The sequence below is a fragment of the Hyla sarda genome, unplaced genomic scaffold (assembly GCF_029499605.1).
Source record: "Hyla sarda isolate aHylSar1 unplaced genomic scaffold, aHylSar1.hap1 scaffold_172, whole genome shotgun sequence".
Taxonomy (NCBI): Eukaryota; Metazoa; Chordata; class Amphibia; order Anura; family Hylidae; genus Hyla; species Hyla sarda.
The window spans coordinates 471,841-482,857 of NW_026608360.1; the positions used below are offsets into that span (position 1 = coordinate 471,841).

An 11,017-nucleotide genomic window follows, 5' to 3' on the forward strand; every position below is an offset into this window, starting at 1 on the left:
TAAATGCAATCCATAACCCGGATTTGCCAGGAACCCTTCTTACTCCTCCTACTTGCATGTGACACTGGGCTTAGGATCTGCATAGGAAACACACACACAAGCACACACCTACCTTTGTTGCCTGCAGATGCCTCCTTGGCTGTCCCCAAACGGTATCAAACCAACACCCACGGGAAGCTGTAAGCATAGAGGACATGCCTGCACCCCATTGGACTTACCTGTGTGGGTTAAACCCGGGTTATTTGACAACCTATGGCGGTGATGGTTCTGCTCAGGCAGAGCAGTGCTGATGCTCCTCATAAAGCTGTCGCTGCTGTGAAGGTTCTAGGTGACATCACAAATCCCTATGGTTACATACACAACAAAGCTGGGTTGTTGTTGTTTACACTCTGCAAGGCCTGTGGAAGTGAGTGACATCATAGCACTGTAGTTCTGAGGGTTCTAGATGGATGCAACAATCTCCTGTTGCTTCTATGAAGGCCATAATAGACGACATCACCAAACAGCTCCATAGTCACATACACAGCAAAGGAGAGATGTTGTTTACACCTAGTGATGTCAGTGGTATTGAGTGACATCACAGCACAGTGCTAAGGCTCCTGGGCCTGGACACAGCAGCGGCTGCAATATCTCAACGGAGAATACGTTTATATATATGTGTGTGTGTGCGCGTATATATATATATATATATATATATATATATATATATATATATATATATTTCTCTGCCGAAATCACTTTTAAACCCATTTCCACCTTTTTTTCCCTTCTCTTCCTCTTACTTTTTTTTTCACGTTTTTTTACGTTTTTCTCCTTTTCGCCTCTTTTCTGGGCGTATTATTCTTCTTTTTCTTCTTTTTTTTCGTCTAATGCATACCCCATCAGTGCAGCAATGCTTATTCAATACCGCCAGCAGATGGAGACACTGGGGGATAATTTTCTAAGGATTTATACTGATTTTTCCTGTCTGAATTTGTCGCACAGAAAGTTGCAGGCCAAATATGTGTGACATTTCTGCGACTTTAGCTTCTAGAGCATTTTTACAACATTATACATAGGTGCTGAATACATAAAAAGCGACTGTTCAGCGACAGACAAGTCGCATCGGCTGAAAGTAGGCCAGAATGTCAGTCCATGTTGGAGCAGGTTTAGATACAGTCTAAAGTATAGATCTCAAAGTCTGTGCACAGAATTTAGCAAGGGCCTCGCACCTTCTGATGCATCAGGTAGGTGCACAATAGCATAGCCTAACCCTCTGTACTTTGGTCTATATTGATGCGGGACATAGACAGCCAGCTGATGACCAATCCATTAGTGCAATGGATGGCTGGAAGCATTTGTCTTTGCCTTTGCAATACCACAGAAGCAATGCATGGTCAATGTACAGCAATGACACACCTGTGTGAACAGCCAGGAGACCCCCCCCCCCCCCCATGTTATGTTACATAGTTACATAGTTAGTACGGTCGAAAAAAGACATATGTCCATCAAGTTCAACCAGGGAATTAAGGGGTAGGGGTGTGGCGCGATATTGGGGAAGGGATGAGATTTTATATTTCTTCATAAGCATTAATCTTATTTTGTCAATTAGGAACATTCAGCACCCACCCGCTATCAAGGCAGCTGCCTATCATGTCATGCCCTACCTGCACAGGTGTGCTGGCTACTCAAATGATCCAATTAAGGAGGCCATTTAGTCAGCAGCAGCAGAAGTCCTGTGCCTGGACGCTCCAACAGCGGCCAGATACAAGCAGAAGCAGAAGCAGCAGAAGCAGCAGCAGCACCACCTTTTGTTTTTTGGCTGCAGCAGCAGCAAGGCCCACAGGGCTGGCTAGCTGGCTAGCCAGCAAGCAGGTAGCAATGAAAGTAGGAATCTTTCTTTTTAACCCTGTAAGGGGGTGGTGCACTGTACCCGAAGATACTGCCATATCGGGTCAATGCATAGGGCGACGGAAGCAAGCTTCGAAATCGGCCCCCGTTCTCAAAAATCCATTTAATATATGGTCCCCAGATAGGGGACGTATCAGATATTAAACTGATAAGAACAGATACTACACTTGATCTTAGCCAAAAGGCCGAGAAGCGATAACCGTGAAAGGGGCGGGCCCAACAAGGTGCCCTTCATGGGCACTATCACTGCTTGCTGTCAGGGAGGCTGCCAGACAATTTTCCATGCACACTCTGGGCTGGGGGGCAGTCAACCACCAGTACACACAGCAGAACCTAAACCCATACCATTATTGCTAAGCAGCAAGACAGGGGCCCATTGCACTCCCACGGGGCCTTTTTAAATGCAATCCATAACTCGGATTTGCCAGGAACCCTTCTTACTCCTCCTACTTGCATGTGACACTGGGCTTAGGATCTGCATAGGAAACACACACACAAGCACACACCTACCTTTGTTGCCTGCAGATGCCTCCTTGGCTGTCCCCAAACGGTATCAAACCAACACCCACGGGAAGCTGTAAGCATAGAGGACATGCCTGCACCCCATTGGACTTACCTGTGTGGGTTAAACCCGGGTTATTTGACAACCTATGGCGGTGATGGTTCTGCTCAGGCAGAGCAGTGCTGATGCTCCTCATAAAGCTGTCGCTGCTGTGAAGGTTCTAGGTGACATCACAAATCCCTATGGTTACATACACAACAAAGCTGGGTTGTTGTTGTTTACACTCTGCAAGGCCTGTGGAAGTGAGTGACATCATAGCACTGTAGTTCTGAGGGTTCTAGATGGATGCAACAATCTCCTGTTGCTTCTATGAAGGCCATAATAGACGACATCACCAAACAGCTCCATAGTCACATACACAGCAAAGGAGAGATGTTGTTTACACCTAGTGATGTCAGTGGTATTGAGTGACATCACAGCACAGTGCTAAGGCTCCTGGGCCTGGACACAGCAGCGGCTGCAATATCTCAACGGAGAATACGTTTATATATATGTGTGTGTGTGCGCGTATATATATATATATATATATATATATATATATATATATATATATATATTTCTCCGCCGAAATCACTTTTAAACCCATTTCCACCTTTTCTTCCCTTCTCTTCCTCTTACTTTTTTTTCACGTTTTTTTACGTTTTTCTCCTTTTCGCCTCTTTTCTGGGCGTATTATTCTTCTTTTTCTTCTTTTTTTTCGTCTAATGCATACCCCATCAGTGCAGCAATGCTTATTCAATACCGCCAGCAGATGGAGACACTGGGGGATAATTTTCTAAGGATTTATACTGATTTTTCCTGTCTGAATTTGTCGCACAGAAAGTTGCAGGCCAAATATGTGTGACATTTCTGCGACTTTAGCTTCTAGAGCATTTTTACAACATTATACATAGGTGCTGAATACATAAAAAGCGACTGTTCAGCGACAGACAAGTCGCATCGGCTGAAAGTAGGCCAGAATGTCAGTCCATGTTGGAGCAGGTTTAGATACAGTCTAAAGTATAGATCTCAAAGTCTGTGCACAGAATTTAGCAAGGGCCTCGCACCTTCTGATGCATCAGGTAGGTGCACAATAGCAAAGCCTAACCCTCTGTACTTTGGTCTATATTGATGCGGGACATAGACAGCCAGCTGATGACCAATCCATTAGTGCAATGGATGGCTGGAAGCATTTGTCTTTGCCTTTGCAATACCACAGAAGCAATGCATGGTCAATGTACAGCAATGACACACCTGTGTGAACAGCCAGGAAACCCCCCCCCCCCCATGTTATGTTACATAGTTACATAGTTAGTACGGTCGAAAAAAGACATATGTCCATCAAGTTCAACCAGGGAATTAAGGGGTAGGGGTGTGGCGCGATATTGGGGAAGGGATGAGATTTTATATTTCTTCATAAGCATTAATCTTATTTTGTCAATTAGGAACATTCAGCACCCACCCGCTATCAAGGCAGCTGCCTATCATGTCATGCCCTACCTGCACAGGTGTGCTGGCTACTCAAATGATCCAATTAAGGAGGCCATTTAGTCAGCAGCAGCAGAAGTCCTGTGCCTGGACGCTCCAACAGCGGCCAGACACAAGCAGAAGCAGAAGCAGCAGAAGCAGCAGCAGCACCACCTTTTGTTTTTTTGGCTGCAGCAGCAGCAAGGCCCACAGGGCTGGCTAGCTGGCTAGCCAGCAAGCAGGTAGCAATGAAAGTAGGAATCTTTCTTTTTAACCCTGTAAGGGGGTGGTGCACTGTACCCGAAGATACTGCCATATCGGGTCAATGCATAGGGCGACGGAAGCAAGCTTCGAAATCGGCCCCCGTTCTCAAAAATCCATTTAATATATGGTCCCCAGATAGGGGACGTATCAGATATTAAACTGATAAGAACAGATACTACACTTGATCTTAGCCAAAAGGCCGAGAAGCGATAACCGTGAAAGGGGCGGGCCCAACAAGGTGCCCTTCATGGGCACTATCACTGCTTGCTGTCAGGGAGGCTGCCAGACAATTTTCCATGCACACTCTGGGCTGGGGGGCAGTCAACCACCAGTACACACAGCAGAACCTAAACCCATACCATTATTGCTAAGCAGCAAGACAGGGGCCCATTGCACTCCCACGGGGCCTTTTTAAATGCAATCCATAACCCGGATTTGCCAGGAACCCTTCTTACTCCTCCTACTTGCATGTGACACTGGGCTTAGGATCTGCATAGGAAACACACACACAAGCACACACCTACCTTTGTTGCCTGCAGATGCCTCCTTGGCTGTCCCCAAACGGTATCAAACCAACACCCACGGGAAGCTGTAAGCATAGAGGACATGCCTGCACCCCATTGGACTTACCTGTGTGGGTTAAACCCGGGTTATTTGACAACCTATGGCGGTGATGGTTCTGCTCAGGCAGAGCAGTGCTGATGCTCCTCATAAAGCTGTCGCTGCTGTGAAGGTTCTAGGTGACATCACAAATCCCTATGGTTACATACACAACAAAGCTGGGTTGTTGTTGTTTACACTCTGCAAGGCCTGTGGAAGTGAGTGACATCATAGCACTGTAGTTCTGAGGGTTCTAGATGGATGCAACAATCTCCTGTTGCTTCTATGAAGGCCATAATAGACGACATCACCAAACAGCTCCATAGTCACATACACAGCAAAGGAGAGATGTTGTTTACACCTAGTGATGTCAGTGGTATTGAGTGACATCACAGCACAGTGCTAAGGCTCCTGGGCCTGGACACAGCAGCGGCTGCAATATCTCAACGGAGAATACGTTTATATATATGTTTGTGTGTGCGCGTATATATATATATATATATATATATATATATATATATATTTCTCCGCCGAAATCACTTTTAAACCCATTTCCACCTTTTTTTTCCCTTCTCTTCCTCTTACTTTTTTTTCACGTTTTTTTACGTTTTTCTCCTTTTTGCCTCTTTTCTGGGCGTATTATTCTTCTTTTTCTTCTTTTTTTTCGTCTAATGCATACCCCATCAGTGCAGCAATGCTTATTCAATACCGCCAGCAGATGGAGACACTGGGGGATAATTTTCTAAGGATTTATACTGATTTTTCCTGTCTGAATTTGTCGCACAGAAAGTTGCAGGCCAAATATGTGTGACATTTCTGCGACTTTAGCTTCTAGAGCATTTTTACAACATTATACATAGGTGCTGAATACATAAAAAGCGACTGTTCAGCGACAGACAAGTCGCATCGGCTGAAAGTAGGCCAGAATGTCAGTCCATGTTGGAGCAGGTTTAGATACAGTCTAAAGTATAGATCTCAAAGTCTGTGCACAGAATTTAGCAAGGGCCTCGCACCTTCTGATGCATCAGGTAGGTGCACAATAGCATAGCCTAACCCTCTGTACTTTGGTCTATATTGATGCGGGACATAGACAGCCAGCTGATGACCAATCCATTAGTGCAATGGATGGCTGGAAGCATTTGTCTTTGCCTTTGCAATACCACAGAAGCAATGCATGGTCAATGTACAGCAATGACACACCTGTGTGAACAGCCAGGAGACCCCCCCCCCCCACCATGTTATGTTACATAGTTACATAGTTAGTACGGTCGAAAAAAGACATATGTCCATCAAGTTCAACCAGGGAATTAAGGGGTAGGGGTGTGGCGCGATATTGGGGAAGGGATGAGATTTTATATTTCTTCATAAGCATTAATCTTATTTTGTCAATTAGGAACATTCAGCACCCACCCGCTATCAAGGCAGCTGCCTATCATGTCATGCCCTACCTGCACAGGTGTGCTGGCTACTCAAATGATCCAATTAAGGAGGCCATTTAGTCAGCAGCAGCAGAAGTCCTGTGCCTGGACGCTCCAACAGCGGCCAGACACAAGCAGAAGCAGAAGCAGCAGAAGCAGCAGCAGCACCACCTTTTGTTTTTTGGCTGCAGCAGCAGCAAGGCCCACAGGGCTGGCTAGCTGGCTAGCCAGCAAGCAGGTAGCAATGAAAGTAGGAATCTTTCTTTTTAACCCTGTAAGGGGGTGGTGCACTGTACCCGAAGATACTGCCATATCGGGTCAATGCATAGGGCGACGGAAGCAAGCTTCGAAATCGGCCCCCGTTCTCAAAAATCCATTTAATATATGGTCCCCAGATAGGGGACCTATCAGATATTAAACTGATAAGAACAGATACTACACTTGATCTTAGCCAAAAGGCCGAGAAGCGATAACCGTGAAAGGGGCGGGCCCAACAAGGTGCCCTTCATGGGCACTATCACTGCTTGCTCTCAGGGAGGCTGCCAGACAATTTTCCATGCACACTCTGGGCTGGGGGGCAGTCAACCACCAGTACACACAGCAGAACCTAAACCCATACCATTATTGCTAAGCAGCAAGACAGGGGCCCATTGCACTCCCACGGGGCCTTTTTAAATGCAATCCATAACCCGGATTTGCCAGGAACCCTTCTTACTCCTCCTACTTGCATGTGACACTGGGCTTAGGATCTGCATAGGAAACACACACACAAGCACACACCTACCTTTGTTGCCTGCAGATGCCTCCTTGGCTGTCCCCAAACGGTATCAAACCAACACCCACGGGAAGCTGTAAGCATAGAGGACATGCCTGCACCCCATTGGACTTACCTGTGTGGGTTAAACCCGGGTTATTTGACAACCTATGGCGGTGATGGTTCTGCTCAGGCAGAGCAGTGCTGATGCTCCTCATAAAGCTGTCGCTGCTGTGAAGGTTCTAGGTGACATCACAAATCCCTATGGTTACATACACAACAAAGCTGGGTTGTTGTTGTTTACACTCTGCAAGGCCTGTGGAAGTGAGTGACATCATAGCACTGTAGTTCTGAGGGTTCTAGATGGATGCAACAATCTCCTGTTGCTTCTATGAAGGCCATAATAGACGACATCACCAAACAGCTCCATAGTCACATACACAGCAAAGGAGAGATGTTGTTTACACCTAGTGATGTCAGTGGTATTGAGTGACATCACAGCACAGTGCTAAGGCTCCTGGGCCTGGACACAGCAGCGGCTGCAATATCTCAACGGAGAATACGTTTATATATATGTTTGTGTGTGCGCGTATATATATATATATATATATATATATATATATATATATATTTCTCCGCCGAAATCACTTTTAAACCCATTTCCACCTTTTTTTTCCCTTCTCTTCCTCTTACTTTTTTTTCACGTTTTTTTACGTTTTTCTCCTTTTTGCCTCTTTTCTGGGCGTATTATTCTTCTTTTTCTTCTTTTTTTTCGTCTAATGCATACCCCATCAGTGCAGCAATGCTTATTCAATACCGCCAGCAGATGGAGACACTGGGGGATAATTTTCTAAGGATTTATACTGATTTTTCCTGTCTGAATTTGTCGCACAGAAAGTTGCAGGCCAAATATGTGTGACATTTCTGCGACTTTAGCTTCTAGAGCATTTTTACAACATTATACATAGGTGCTGAATACATAAAAAGCGACTGTTCAGCGACAGACAAGTCGCATCGGCTGAAAGTAGGCCAGAATGTCAGTCCATGTTGGAGCAGGTTTAGATACAGTCTAAAGTATAGATCTCAAAGTCTGTGCACAGAATTTAGCAAGGGCCTCGCACCTTCTGATGCATCAGGTAGGTGCACAATAGCATAGCCTAACCCTCTGTACTTTGGTCTATATTGATGCGGGACATAGACAGCCAGCTGATGACCAATCCATTAGTGCAATGGATGGCTGGAAGCATTTGTCTTTGCCTTTGCAATACCACAGAAGCAATGCATGGTCAATGTACAGCAATGACACACCTGTGTGAACAGCCAGGAGACCCCCCCCCCCCACCATGTTATGTTACATAGTTACATAGTTAGTACGGTCGAAAAAAGACATATGTCCATCAAGTTCAACCAGGGAATTAAGGGGTAGGGGTGTGGCGCGATATTGGGGAAGGGATGAGATTTTATATTTCTTCATAAGCATTAATCTTATTTTGTCAATTAGGAACATTCAGCACCCACCCGCTATCAAGGCAGCTGCCTATCATGTCATGCCCTACCTGCACAGGTGTGCTGGCTACTCAAATGATCCAATTAAGGAGGCCATTTAGTCAGCAGCAGCAGAAGTCCTGTGCCTGGACGCTCCAACAGCGGCCAGACACAAGCAGAAGCAGAAGCAGCAGAAGCAGCAGCAGCACCACCTTTTGTTTTTTGGCTGCAGCAGCAGCAAGGCCCACAGGGCTGGCTAGCTGGCTAGCCAGCAAGCAGGTAGCAATGAAAGTAGGAATCTTTCTTTTTAACCCTGTAAGGGGGTGGTGCACTGTACCCGAAGATACTGCCATATCGGGTCAATGCATAGGGCGACGGAAGCAAGCTTCGAAATCGGCCCCCGTTCTCAAAAATCCATTTAATATATGGTCCCCAGATAGGGGACGTATCAGATATTAAACTGATAAGAACAGATACTACACTTGATCTTAGCCAAAAGGCCGAGAAGCGATAACCGTGAAAGGGGCGGGCCCAACAAGGTGCCCTTCATGGGCACTATCACTGCTTGCTGTCAGGGAGGCTGCCAGACAATTTTCCATGCACACTCTGGGCTGGGGGGCAGTCAACCACCAGTACACACAGCAGAACCTAAACCCATACCATTATTGCTAAGCAGCAAGACAGGGGCCCATTGCACTCCCACGGGGCCTTTTTAAATGCAATCCATAACCCGGATTTGCCAGGAACCCTTCTTACTCCTCCTACTTGCATGTGACACTGGGCTTAGGATCTGCATAGGAAACACACACACAAGCACACACCTACCTTTGTTGCCTGCAGATGCCTCCTTGGCTGTCCCCAAACGGTATCAAACCAACACCCACGGGAAGCTGTAAGCATAGAGGACATGCCTGCACCCCATTGGACTTACCTGTGTGGGTTAAACCCGGGTTATTTGACAACCTATGGCGGTGATGGTTCTGCTCAGGCAGAGCAGTGCTGATGCTCCTCATAAAGCTGTCGCTGCTGTGAAGGTTCTAGGTGACATCACAAATCCCTATGGTTACATACACAACAAAGCTGGGTTGTTGTTGTTTACACTCTGCAAGGCCTGTGGAAGTGAGTGACATCATAGCACTGTAGTTCTGAGGGTTCTAGATGGATGCAACAATCTCCTGTTGCTTCTATGAAGGCCATAATAGACGACATCACCAAACAGCTCCATAGTCACATACACAGCAAAGGAGAGATGTTGTTTACACCTAGTGATGTCAGTGGTATTGAGTGACATCACAGCACAGTGCTAAGGCTCCTGGGCCTGGACACAGCAGCGGCTGCAATATCTCAACGGAGAATACGTTTATATATATGTGTGTGTGTGCGCGTATATATATATATATATATATATATATATATATATATATATATATATTTCTCCGCCGAAATCACTTTTAAACCCATTTCCACCTTTTCTTCCCTTCTCTTCCTCTTACTTTTTTTTCACGTTTTTTTACGTTTTTCTCCTTTTCGCCTCTTTTCTGGGCGTATTATTCTTCTTTTTCTTCTTTTTTTTCGTCTAATGCATACCCCATCAGTGCAGCAATGCTTATTCAATACCGCCAGCAGATGGAGACACTGGGGGATAATTTTCTAAGGATTTATACTGATTTTTCCTGTCTGAATTTGTCGCACAGAAAGTTGCAGGCCAAATATGTGTGACATTTCTGCGACTTTAGCTTCTAGAGCATTTTTACAACATTATACATAGGTGCTGAATACATAAAAAGCGACTGTTCAGCGACAGACAAGTCGCATCGGCTGAAAGTAGGCCAGAATGTCAGTCCATGTTGGAGCAGGTTTAGATACAGTCTAAAGTATAGATCTCAAAGTCTGTGCACAGAATTTAGCAAGGGCCTCGCACCTTCTGATGCATCAGGTAGGTGCACAATAGCATAGCCTAACCCTCTGTACTTTGGTCTATATTGATGCGGGACATAGACAGCCAGCTGATGACCAATCCATTAGTGCAATGGATGGCTGGAAGCATTTGTCTTTGCCTTTGCAATACCACAGAAGCAATGCATGGTCAATGTACAGCAATGACACACCTGTGTGAACAGCCAGGAGACCCCCCCCCCCCATGTTTATGTTACATAGTTACATAGTTAGTACGGTCGAAAAAAGACATATGTCCATCAAGTTCAACCAGGGAATTAAGGGGTAGGGGTGTGGCGCGATATTGGGGAAGGGATGAGATTTTATATTTCTTCATAAGCATTAATCTTATTTTGTCAATTAGGAACATTCAGCACCCACCCGCTATCAAGGCAGCTGCCTATCATGTCATGCCCTACCTGCACAGGTGTGCTGGCTACTCAAATGATCCAATTAAGGAGGCCATTTAGTCAGCAGCAGCAGAAGTCCTGTGCCTGGACGCTCCAACAGCGGCCAGACACAAGCAGAAGCAGCAGAAGCAGCAGCAGCACCACCTTTTGTTTTTTGGCTGCAGCAGCAGCAAGGCCCACAGGGCTGGCTAGCTGGCTAGCCAGCAAGCAGGTAGCAATGAAAGTAGGAATCTTTCTTTTTAACCCTGTAAGG

At 45.8% G+C, this 11,017-nt stretch overlaps 4 non-coding genes across 4 annotated transcripts; all 4 read right to left on the reverse strand.

The window, feature by feature from the left end:
• Positions 1-1,896: 1,896 nt before the first annotated feature.
• Positions 1,897-2,087, reverse strand: LOC130312551 (U2 spliceosomal RNA). Its single transcript, XR_008860663.1, has one exon. It is a non-coding gene; the product is annotated as a U2 spliceosomal RNA (small nuclear RNA).
• A 2,095-nt stretch (positions 2,088-4,182) lies between these two features.
• LOC130312553 (U2 spliceosomal RNA) lies at positions 4,183-4,373 on the reverse strand. The gene has a single exon (XR_008860664.1). It is a non-coding gene; the product is annotated as a U2 spliceosomal RNA (small nuclear RNA).
• Positions 4,374-6,460: 2,087 nt separating this feature from the next.
• Positions 6,461-6,651, reverse strand: LOC130312560 (U2 spliceosomal RNA). The gene has a single exon (XR_008860671.1). It is a non-coding gene; the product is annotated as a U2 spliceosomal RNA (small nuclear RNA).
• Positions 6,652-8,740: 2,089 nt separating this feature from the next.
• LOC130312554 (U2 spliceosomal RNA) lies at positions 8,741-8,931 on the reverse strand. The gene has a single exon (XR_008860665.1). It is a non-coding gene; the product is annotated as a U2 spliceosomal RNA (small nuclear RNA).
• Positions 8,932-11,017: the final 2,086 nt, after the last annotated feature.